Raw genomic sequence first — 13,130 nt, forward strand, 5'->3', positions numbered from 1 at the left:
GAAGGACAAGAACTATTGCTACAGAAATGTATTCCCCAAGCATTGTCACTTTTACTGCCTGGGGAAGCTAAACATTTTCTCCTCTTACACCCTCAAAGGAGAGAGTTGCTCAAGTTGCTAACTGATCCAGTTCTGGAAAAACTGATCCATTTCCTTCCTCTTGATTTCCTACTGGGACTCTGGTGAGAGACTTTTTACAAAGGCATGTAGTGACAGGGGCTTCCAGCTGGAAGAAAGTAGATTTAGGTGAACTCTAAGGAAGAAATTAATTATTTAGTTGTAGCATTGGAACCAGTAGCCAAAAGAAATTGTGGGTGATCTATCCCTGAAAGTGGTCAAGGACAAGCTTGGGGGGCATTTGAGCAATGTGGTCTAGCAAGAGATGTCACCATGGAAGAGGGGTGGGAATAGAAGACCTCTTCAAGGTCCTTCCAACCCAAACCATTCTATGATTCTGTGAATTCTTTAAGGGCAGCCTCCATTGTGGTGGAATATGTGTAGCTGGCTCTGCTACTTCCCCAAATCCTTCCTGCACAGCTTAACCTCACACCACACTGGGAGCTTATGAAATCCACCCCCTTTTAGTGAAACAGAATTTGTGCTCATTGCAAGAGCAAAGGCAGTGCATGAGTATATTCAGCTATGGATGTGTTGTTGCTTTCATCATTCAACTTGGAGGTTTTCCTCCTTGACTGTATATAAATCAAAGCCACATTTCAAGTTCATCATGCAGTATAGCAGGAAATGGGTACTGAATTGGGAGAGAAAGAGGCAGTGGGGGAAAGCACATAAATGCTAGCAGCACCCTCCAGCAAAAACATCTCAAATGTTTCAGCCACTGTATTCCAGGAAGTGAAATTTCAGTTTCTATTATTGCTTAAAATAAATAAATATAGAAGCAAATGAAAAATCTGTCACAGAGGGATGCTAACATGAAGGGCATCTTTTTCCCCTCAAAGCTTTATGACCCTGCCTGAATGGGGGTTAAAGGGATGTAAGTAGAAGCAGCAGATGACAGATAATCCTTCAGTTTCCTTTGAGGTACAAAAGGCAAGCCTTAGAGGTGTGAAGCTGGCCTGTGTGTGAGACAAAAATCACAATGAGATGTGAATAAAATGGAAACAAATGGAACATTCCCGAGCCAGTGTTTGCAGTGTCACCTCCAGCCCAGGAGACAGCCTGAGCCCTGGTCTCTGCAGGTACCTCTGCTTTAGGATCACTGTCTGCTGCTGCCACTACCCACAGAGCCTCTTAACAAGCAGAAGCTGTTAGCTGAGCTAATGAGACTGGAAAGGTGCAATGAAATCCCTTGTACACTAAAGCTTTTGCTGTAATTCTGGGTCTTTTCTGTTCATTGTGGTGAAAATGTGGCAGAGGAAATAACAAACCCTTGCTGAATTCCTGTTTTTGGAAACCACTGGAAGATTTTCATAGCTTTGAACAAAGGTTTTGCTTGAAACTACAGAGAAGGATGTCTTCTTTGTTCTTTTTACACTGTTCTTAAAATTTAGACCGCCCTAAAACCCTGGGAAATGGAGAAATTCTGCACACACCCCGCCCTCCACATATTTCCCCAACAATTGATACTGGTAATTAATATAAGCTTTATCCTAGAGCTGTTTGGTGCAATTGAAATTCCAAAGTAATTTATGCTTTTGAACCTATAAAAATGATATGTTAATATGGATAACAAGATCATTTTGCCAGCTTTGCCACAATACTACTCTAGGCCATCCTCAGCCACTCAATTAGCAGGTTTTGTGAGAATTCAATGTACATAGAAATGTTTATCCATTCTTATTCATTGTTCCATGCTTCCTCTTCTTACATTACATTATTTTAGCTTTTCCAAAAGAAAAGCTTCATTTAATACGTTCTTAAAATTTTCACAATTAAACAAATGGTTAATGGCATCTTGCTTCTCACAATCTGCAAGGCCAGATTTTACTATCTTAGTGATACCAACCTGGAAAGATGTTTTGTAATGAGAAGATATCCTGTAGAGCCAAAATATTGCTAATCTCCATACAGCATATGATTTACAATATCTGGATGCACACCAAAGAAGAGAAATTTTGCCAGATCTACTTGTATTTTTTAATCTAAGTGAGATATTAGCATTATGGAGATGCTCTTGCAGGTGTTTTATGATCTGTATAACAAACTTGCCTTGCCATAATGAGCATCAGACTATTTGATGTGTTTGTTAAAGCATGAGTTCCTGGAGGCATGTGAATATGAAAGCCTTTCAATTTTTATTTGAAAACATCTGAAAATCTCCTCTTGTGGCTGCCAAAGAAAATGTGTGTCATGCAGGTTCAAAAGTCAGAAAGAAAATATAAAGGAATGAAAATATACTTTTAAAATACCTAGAGAAATAAAAGGATTGTTTTTAGTGCCTGACTTCAGATGCTTTATTGTTTAGAATTGCAGAAACAGTACTACATTTGTGAATTTTACTACAAGCAAGATATAGCATTATAGAAATGAAGGTTAACGGTGTTTAAATTACAGGGTTTTTTCTGTGATCTGCATGTAAATCTGACATATGCCAGTGTTGAATTTCATATGCAACACAAACTTTTTTGCCACTAAAAATTATCATTTCTAGTGAAAAACCCATTCTGCTAATATTACTCTAAAATTGCCACAACTTTTTGGAACCAAAATTGACCTTTGAAAATTGGAGGACAACTCAGCAGTTATTTTAAACACTTTACCCTCGTTGACTTGCTAAATTAAGATAAATTATAGTCAGTCCTGGACATGTTTATGAGCTTGTTGGGATCACAACCTACAAAGAGCACTGGGTGTTCCCTTCCATGTGCAGCTTCCAGGAGCAGCTTTAAAGCCATGAGGAGGTACCAGATCTGAGCTTGAGCTCAGCCCTGAGCACAAGGGCTTTAAATGGAGAATGCTGATGGCTAATTCCTAGGATGGAAATCTCTTTTCTAAATGTTTTTCTTAAATAGTTCTGTCTGCCTGGATGTGGCTGCTGGGAACAAGAGGAAATATAGATGTGATGGGAGTGGGTAATTGTTGCCTGCTTTTCTTACTTAAATACTCACTTTCACAGGACTTTTCAAGGGGCATAAAATGATCCCTGTTCAACCACAGGAACTTCTGAGGATGAATGCCATCTTTTCTAAATGTTATAGACACCCTCTGCAAGGACTTTAAAAGACAATGGCCTCCTGAAAACATTACACAGTCTATATATAAATACGGTGCTCAGAATGTGTAATATTTTAGATATAAACATTGCCCTTTTATTGTATTTGCAGGGTCCCTTGTGGCAGGAAGGAATGATGAATCTGACTCCATGTTCTCAGAATGCTAAATTATTATTTTATGCTAATATATTATATTAAAGAATATTAAACTATACCATACTAAAGAATACAGAAAGGATACTTACAGAAGGCTAAAAAGATAATAATAAAACTCATGACTCTGTCCAGAGTCCTGACACAGCTTGGCACTTATTGGCCAATAAGCCAAAACAATTCACATGAAACCAATGAAACAACCACCTGTTGGTAAACAATCTCCAAACACATTCCAAAGCAGCAAAACACAGGAGAAGCAAGGAGATAATTGTTGCTTTCTTTTTTCTCTGAGGCTTCTCAGCTTCCCAGGAGAAAAATACTGGGTGAAGGGATTTTTCAGAAAATATGAATGTGACACACTTTTACTTTCATGAGTCTCCAATAAGTTCCTGTGACTTTCATGTGAGCCAGGTGGGCTCAGAATGAGGGCACAAATTGTTTTTTCTGTCGACTGTGTCATTGCCATTGATACAACTGACACATTTGGGCCTTTTCCATGTTTTTGAATATTCTGTTATTTGTTGTAAGTATTTTACAATTACCCTCTCCACCCCCTTCCACCACAAGAAAATGAATGCTGGTGCATTTTGATCTTATTTACACGGCACAGATCTAGAACCACTCTGCTAACCCCATATTCTCTAATTATTTTACAAAACACCAATTCCTGCATTCCAAACAATTTTCCAATCAACTTAATGGGACGTTTTTCCTCATTGTGACTGCAGCATTAACCTGAGTGAGGATAACATCTGACATGCAGTCTGAATTTATTTCACAGTTCTACCTGTAGAACACACTGGGGCATATATACAACGGTCTCTTTCTGTTGTATGTGTAAATATTGGCTCAATCACCTCTTTATTTGCTCCAGGTGTAGTTTGCAGTATGCAGATGGACACTGATCAGCCTGGTCATACTGAAGGTGGAGGTGGAATCATGCTTGGAGGGCTGTGCAGTTACAAAATTGGTGCTGTAAGGTCAGGGTAACTCTTCTTGCAGTGTTTCCAGTGTTTTATAGGAGCCACCCAGTCTTTCACAGTGTTCTGCTCCACAGATGACATAGTCACAATTCAGTATCGTGGGATTTATTTTCCCCCTGCAACAAAAAAGAATGGAGAAATCTGTGGTGAGCCTTTTTGTTAATACTGCAGTAATCTGGTGGGTTAGCAGATGGTTTATGCTGCTTTTGGATGCCCTTTTCACTGCTTACTGTGAGAAGGTCATGGCAGCTCATGTAGCTGCTTCTGTTAAGTTCACTGCCACCAGCTGCAAGGGCATTTGTTTCTTTTGTTTCTTTTCCTTTTTTTTTTTTTTTTTTTTTTTGTAAGCAGGTAATTTAGGGTCAAAACTAATGGAAGAATAAGTTATTTACAGGTGTTTTATCACTATAACACTCTAATTGATATCCTGATATTTCTTTTCCATTATTACAGTGCAACAAACTATACTGAAAAAAAAATTACAATCTTTGATAGTTCTGGAAGGAGAAGCTCCAGATTAACACCCACAAGAGTATTCAGACCAATGCGTGCAAACTTCTCTTCCTTTGAGATGAGATTTGCACTTCAGTTGTGCCGTGTTAGTTAAGTGCTTGCCATTGGAGTATGTACCCTGCAATTGCATTACTCATTCTGGCCCTTTTCAGAGAAAAAGATCTTGTCACCAAACCAGTGACTTTCAATATGGCTTTGGATTGACCCAAAGAAGAGAAAAATGTCCTTAGACTGATGCAAGAGTATATGTAGAGACTTTATTCAGTTTGTGTACCATGGGAACAACTTTTCATCTTAGAACAGGCAACTTTGTGATGCTGACATTGATGCAAATTGTTATATGAATTAAAGGGAAAATTTAGTGGTGTCTTGCCAGGTACTGAGCAACTTTATCTTCCATTGCATCCATCTGAGCTATAGACTTGGATATAATTGTGATGTTACCTTCAGTGTAAAGTAAGAGCTGGTGCTTCCAGGAAAATAAAAGTCCATATTTTTGTCTGTTTTGGTGTATGGTTTTGTTTGCTTTGAAAACAGAAGTTCTATCTTTGACCTATGTGAATCATCCAGTGTAGGTGTCAATAAAAGTGTTTCCAATGTCAGGGCTGGAATGGGCACTTAATGAAGAGAGATTCTAGGAAAAGCCCAGGAATTGCATCATCCTGCAACGGTTTCCCCTATGGATAAACATTGTGACTAATTCATTTTTTAAAAATATTTGATTTTATGGTGTTTTTAGAGTGGCTTGTACAGCCCTTGAATTACAGTGAGAACCTCAAACATTGCTGGGAGAGGAGAGGGCAGCCAGAGCCTCCTAAAAAACCCAGCAGCCCTGAAAAACCCCAGGCCTGGCTTAGCCCCCACAAAGTGGGGAGGCTCTTTTAGCCATGGATTTTACATTCCCATTCAGAGAGAGGAAGAAAAAACGAAAATATAATAAATGACTTATATAGAAACTCATGCTGTGGTGGAAGGGATTTTTGTCTATGTCCTTTTTGTGTCAACCTTTTTTTTATGCCCCACTATCATGTGTGGAAGAGATGGTTTTTTATATCATGTTCTGTTGTCTCAGAAACTGGGGCATAAGCTGCTGTCCTGCTTCAATGTAACAACTTATTTCATCATTCAAGAGGTTTCTTTCCCCATAATTGCTGATGATTTCTGCAAGGCCTAGTCTCAGTCAAAGAGATTTTACTGAAGCGTTTGCCAAAAATAGAAAAGTGATTGTTCAACTTACTGGTAAACTGATGAAGTTTAAAGGGAAAATTAAATCGCCAACAAAATTCACATTATTTACAAAAATAAAAAAATTCATCATCTTTGAGTTTTTAAATAATCCTTCATTGATAGAAGCATAAAATAGCCTTGACCATACTATATAAATCCTCCAATAATTCTGAAACTAGAAATATCATAACCTGTCATAATATTTATCAATAAAAATCCATGATTTTGAGGAACTAATTTTAAAATAAGTACTTCATAAATACTTTCTAAGGTTATATTATCAAAAATTTTACCCTTTAAATAATATTTATACTAGCACAGTACTTAGTTTTGAGAAAAGATTGTACATGTTTGTGGACAAAGGCAAGGACCTCAAAGATCAGGGCACTAATTCAGATTTGTCTTTTGACTGTGCTTTTTACCACTTTCATTCTTTTCTAAGAAAAAAGTGGTTTTTCTTGCTGACTTAGGGACAACATATTCTTTTTTTTATTATTCGAAAGTTTCAACTAAGACCCCAAGTTATTGCATTTTCAAGATTTCTTTCTTTTTTTTTTCTTTTTAATGGGACTGCTATAATTTTTTACTCAAAAATGAAAGGTGGCACTAAAGAAGGAATTTCCAAGCTATTAAGACATTAAGAAAATTAATGACACCAGAGCTCATTGTTTTACTGTCATTGACTGTAGCATTGCAAAGCATATATTACACAAACAATTAATTCTTGGGAGATGCTACAGTTCTTTTATATTCTTTTCTAAATTTCTGTACATTAGGTCATAAATTAGAAGCATGAAACATAGAAATGCAAGTTAATTTTTTGTAAAAAGCTAATGTATTGTAAAAGACTGACCCTGCTCAGGGTCTCCTTTCCCTCTTTCCTTACCAGTTTTGTGCAGCTGCCCATGGATGGGAGCTGAGCCCTAACACTCCTGTGGTTGCACACTGGTCTGGCAAACCACTGGTTATTACAGAAGCAAGGAGAGTATTCTAAAGCTACTTTGGATGTTTTCTCCCTTACAATGTTATTTTCTATGCTGCAAGATGGAGCTAAAGCTTTTTCTCCCCTGAGGAACAATCAGGAACAATTCTTTCTCCATTGTCTATCATCAGAAACAACAGATTTTCAAAACTTTGACAAAAAAAGAGTGACTGAGATATTTGAATTCTGGACAAGTGGTGGCCTGGAGAAGCTATTTAAAATTCTCTTCCAGGATGTGTTTTCTATGCATGGGCATTTTATATTTCCACATCAGATTAGTATTGAAAGGAACATTTGTTCTAGATGGCCTTTCCATAGAGTACTTTGGAACAGCAAATGTTGGAGCATAAAGAGCAAAAAGACTGGATGAATTTTGGGTCAGATGTAAGTGGGTTTTAGGATTTTCTCCTGAATCCTTTCCTTGATGAGGTTTTCTGTGAAAAAATCCTGCTGCTAGCAGGCTGTATGTGCCCACAGAAAAAGCAAATGGAATACCCCAAAAAAAGCAAATTCCATTTTGTCTACATGTTTGTTTTTTTTTTTTTTTTAATTTTCCTGCTTTGTTAACCCATGTCAGCATCTGTTCCAATGCCTTTTAGCAGTAAGTGCTTTCTTCTCCCTCAGAGTGTTTCTGTGCAGGCAGGAGGTGCTTTTGGGTCTGATGTGCACTCCAAGATTTTCTGTGGAGGAACTGGTGCTGCCATCCCTGCTTAGAGCAGGAGGGAAATAATTCAGGCAGGACCTGAATTACCAAGGTAATTCTTGTTCTAGTTTGGGTGTGGATGGACCTCAGTGTCCCTGATGCCAGAGCTGAACCTGAAACCCAGGCAATCCTTAATCACTGCTGGAGATGCAGAAGAAATAAGTGAGGTGCTGGAGCTGCAAGGGTCATGTCTCTGTGTAATGCAGTGGTGGGAAAGAAGGTAAAAAGAAAAAGTGGAAAGAAGGAAAAGAAAAAGTGCAAGGAAGGCTTAAAGAAGTTCCAGCCTTATAACCTGCAAAAAACAGAGGAGAATTTCAAAGGAAGAGGTCAAATGGACTGGGGTCCAAGGCAGCTGCGTGGTTGAGTGCCCAGCCAAAGGAGGGCTCTGGCAAGGATGTGACAATAAGTGAATATTGGCATATTTCTCTGAATAGAAAAGGAAGCACATGCTTCTAATTCTTTCACATAATGCATTCAAAACATATGCTTGATAACCATGGAGAACATTTGATGGAGTGTTTACAGAACAATAGGCAGAACAATTAAGATAACAGAATGCTGTGTGTCCCTGGAACTGCTCCTATTTCCCCCATACCCCTTTGCCTTTGTTCTGCTGGGTTTTTTTCCATTCTTAAAAGAGATTTTTGCTCTTCTGGCAATTTGGTCTGATTTTAAATTTTTCAGCAAACCATTTTATTCTTGTGGACAATATATTTTCCATCTTTTACAAATTTCTGCTGAATAGCTGGGTTTGAGCTTGAGCTTTGTTTTCCCCCTATTCCCCTGAATTCGACCAAGTTTAAAATAAACACAAATTTTAAAAAGTAGCAAGAAAATAAACAAAATGTATACAGTTTTGTAATACCTGTGTCAACATGAAAATCCTGAAGTTCAAGTCCCAAACAGATTTGTCTGTGACATTTCCCTTCATCTGAAAGATAGGTGAATCAGGAGCTCTGAATCAGTTTCAGTCTCATTATCCTGAGACTGATGCTGTGGTATAAAAGTGTTTCTATGGCATCACAAGAGTTCTCTGACACCATCTAAAAGCTTTGTGTTTAGGTTTGCTTGGTTTTTGCTTTAGAAATATCAGTTCAGATACCTGCAGATTAAGGACAATAAGCAGCTGCTTATGAGGAGAGTGTCTCAAAAGACAATAAATATCTTGATGTGCTTAAATGTCCTCACTTCATATCACAGATGACAGATGTTTTCATTGGTGTGATGAAGCAGCCTGGGAAAGAGAGGAGGGTTGGAGAAACAGTTTAAGACAAATGTTTTTAAACTTTTAAAATATTTATCTACCAAATAGAATTTAAAATAACCTGTTTATTTTTAGATTTTGTGCATTGCATGTATTTTGAGAATATTTCCATGTGAGAGCAATAACAAGAAGAATTTCTCATTAAAGTTACCTCAATGGAATCTTTTGAAAGAACAGAATGAATACTGCTTTTGGCATAGCATATGAAGGGATTAAATGTTACATATTTGAAGTAATGTATAGCATCTATTAGAGATAATAAAAGTCTTTATTCTCAGTTAAAGGCATAAATGCTATGTTATTTCCTTTTTGTTTGCTTGGTACGTAAAAAATTTTTACCTGGTTATATTAAATTATTACATGACAGTTTTAGCTGGATGGAGAATATTAACTTTTTTTTTAGTCTCTTAGATTATAATCACAGCAAAATTCTAACTGTAATGGACTGTATTTCAAAGTTCTAAAGACTATTCAGATAGTCTGGAAGGTCCGAATTAGTGCCAAATAACCTGGTTTGATTTGTCTGTACCAGTCTAGAAAATCCATGGTAAAAAACAGACTACAGCAGTTCTGGAAAAGCTGGAGTTACAGCCCACAACAGCTGTGATAGAAAAGTGAAAAGTTAAAAAGTTTTACTTTTATCCCCTTCTCAAAGGAGAAAATATACTTAAAATTCAGCTCTGTACTAGATTTGGTTAAGCTGTGTGTGCAGGGTTGCTAAAGAGGCTGAGAAGGGCAATCTAGTATTGCAGTCATGCTGAAGTTTGTACACTGGGTTTTGCTTCATAAATAATGTGAATTTGGGCAAATCAAAGTTCAGCTATCAGAAATTTCAGAAGTGGGAAAATGAAATTTTCACAGATTAGATTAAAAGGATAGCTCAGGTAATGTGAGTATTTTAATACAGGCAAACAAGGAGTACAACTGACACTTGTTTCTAGTGCAGTGCCATTATGATAAGGTCAATAAATTATGGGTCCCTTTCATTAGCCCCCACCAAACACTACAAATAAAATAGGAAAATAAGTTGTAAACAGATGGAAATGCATTTTTGAAGCTCCTAACAAATTTAATTTGACCTTATGCGATATGAATGTAGCACTTTTTATTTACAAAATACATTTTAAAAAATAATTCAGATAATAATGGTGTTGTGGTTGAAACTTTGCTGGGAATTAAACAACTCACTCAATGCTGCCAACCCTTCTATCCTCCCTAGCCACTTCTCCCCAGAGAAGGGATGGGGAGGAGAATCAAAATAAAACTTGTAGGATGAGACAAGAACAGTTTAATAATTGAAAATAAAATACAGCCATAATGGTAAATTTGAATAATAATGGTGACATTAAGAAGCAAAACCAAGTGATTTCATGCACAATGCAATTGCTGACCAATACCAGACTTGCCTTCCCAATCCCCAATTTTCCCCCCTTCCAGGTAACTCCTCTCAGTTTATATATTGGACATGACATTTTATGGTGTGGAAAGGCCCTTTGGTCACTTTGGGTCACCTGTCCTGGCTGTGCTCCCTTCCAGGTGTTTTTGGATCCTCAGTGACAGAGCATGAGGCAAGAAGAAAAGTCCTTGACATCCAAAACATCAGTGTCTTATCATTCTCATTCTGAATCCAAACCACAGCCCTGTAACCACTCCTGAGAAGGAATTAACTCTGGCCTAGCTGAAACCAGGACAAATGGTAAGGACAATTTTCTCTCAACTGGAAATTTTAATGTTCCTTATCCCAGGTAGAGCAAAGGTTTTTTGTGTGACTTAATTTTTCTGTTGTCATACCTTAGTGCATGCAGTAAGACACTGCAGTGTTTCTGAATTTTCCAAGAATGCAATTTTCACTGAAGTCATTGAAATATTACTGCAGTGATTTCACAGTTGACAAATTAGCAGCCACATTCCCTGACTTAACTTGTGTTGAATGTGCATTACATTTGGGATTCTTCTCTTTTTTAATTAGTAAATTTTTTATACAGGAGGAGTAAACAAGAAACCTAGAGAGAATGCTAACAGCTTATATTTCCAATAGCATGAAGCTATGTATAAATATGACATGATGCATCCACTTCCCCTATGGAGCAAATATTTGTAATTGTCAGGATGATTGATGTTGAAATAATAATCAGCTTTTCTTTGTTGCAATTTCAGAGAGAAGCCATAATTAGATGTGACAAATACTTTGGAATTGACCTGACTGTCTTTAAAAACTTCCATAAGTAATCTCAGTGGGAGAGGCACATGCTAAGAGATTATTTCAGTTTGAAAAGGAAGAAATTTTTCTTTCACTGTTCACTGTACATTTGACAATAAATAATGGGGATTTCATTGTAGCATTTTTGGATATTTACATAATGGTTTGAAATGTGGTTGTGAAGAAAGAGTGGTAGACACTCTAATTTACTTGCTAAACAGTTCCATCAGGCTTTTATTGAGCTTTTCTTATTTCTTGTAAGATATACAAAGTGACAGTTTCATCTCAAGATTTTGCACTGGAATAACTGTGTTTGTAAGAAATCTCTTTATCTTGCACATATTTTGTCTTTCATTCCATAAAATCTTATATACTCTAAGTACCTTTTTATTTGAAATTTCCAGCAGACTGCTCATTTTCAACTCAAACATACACACACATGCAGGCTGTTCATGGCTGAGTACCATCTTTGAGTGATGTATTTCATTTATAAAGGAGACCCTGCCTTGGCAGATCAGATGAAAAATCAGAATATACTCTGCACCCACTCTGGAGATGGTCCCTGCTCAAGCAGGGTCCCTTAGAGGTGGTTACTCAGTACCAGGTCCAGATGGCTTTTGAATATCTCCAAGGAGGGAGACTCCACAACCTCCTAGGCCAATCTGGGACAATGGTCAGCCACTCTCTCAAGGAAAACAGCACTCCAATGTGGTCAGACAGACCCCTCTGTGTTTCAGGTTGGGGCTGTTGCCTCTCAATGTGAGCTGCTCAATAAGTTTTTGCAGAAAATAAAAGCAGAAATGTCATCTCTGTTACACCTAACACCTACAGATAAAAAAGTGACAAAAAGGCCAGCTACTTGCTGAAAACTTTGTAGTCTAAGTAAATGCCTCTCTGTTGCTGTTGTCAGTTGAAGAACTCCCTAAATTAATTTGTCCTTGGGAAGTAGTAGTGGTGTGGTCTTTATTTCAAGAAACCTTTCTATCAAGCTTTTTGACTCCAGGGGAAAAAGACCAAAAAAACCCTCTTATCATCTTCTTTTCTTATATATGAGAGACTGTCAAGTCTGTACATGCCATGGCCTCTGCCTTTTTACCTTCTAGGTGATATATCTTTAGTTTATGAAAATGCTCGTTTTTACACCCACTTCTGTAGCACTGCACTGCTTCTCAGCAGCCTGCCTGCAGCAGCTGCATACTGATGTCAAATGGACATCAAATTATTTGGTTTGTGTGTGCCCATGTCATACAGTAACAGGATAGTGTTCCATGCTCTCTCTCTTTCTTTTGAATTTCAATTAAATACCCTGTCGCATTCCAGCCCCCACCAGCAATCTCCAATACAAAAGTGGGTTGTGGATTTGATGCAGCCTTGAGTAAAATTGGCTTAATGTCAATTTCAAATTTACTTCCTGCTGTGTTCTTCTCCAGGGATGGTGTCTGCACAGGACTGGGCAGGTTTTAGTGCTGTGTTTTAGGGTCTTGGTTCTGCTTTGTTAGTTCCAAAGGGGTGTGATATATCTATAACAAAGACTGAGAGCCATTAGAGCCCCACATTCTGTTGACAGTACCATTTTACACAGTAGTTTATTGCCTGCATGTTATCTTTCAGGAGAGCAGGAAGCATCATTGATTTTAACTTGACTTTTCTTTTGTTCAGCTTAGCAAACAGATATTGTGAAAAAACTCTCACAGCTTTAGCTAAAATTCTTTCCTTTATATGTCACAAATGACTGGGTCAGGCTCAAAATATAGCCCTCTGTGAAAAATGGATGCAGAGCCATAGTGTGAGTATGGCTGTTGAGGGAGTTTTCCTTAGACTTTACTAAAATATTTAATTTAAAAAATAAGATGAATCCTGACACTATTGAAACCTCTGAGACAGCAGTATTTTACTGTTTCATAAGGACTGGTGAATGCAATTCACAAA

The sequence above is a fragment of the Molothrus aeneus genome, chromosome 3 (genome assembly GCF_037042795.1).
Source record: "Molothrus aeneus isolate 106 chromosome 3, BPBGC_Maene_1.0, whole genome shotgun sequence".
In the NCBI taxonomy this organism is placed as follows: domain Eukaryota; kingdom Metazoa; phylum Chordata; class Aves; order Passeriformes; family Icteridae; genus Molothrus; species Molothrus aeneus.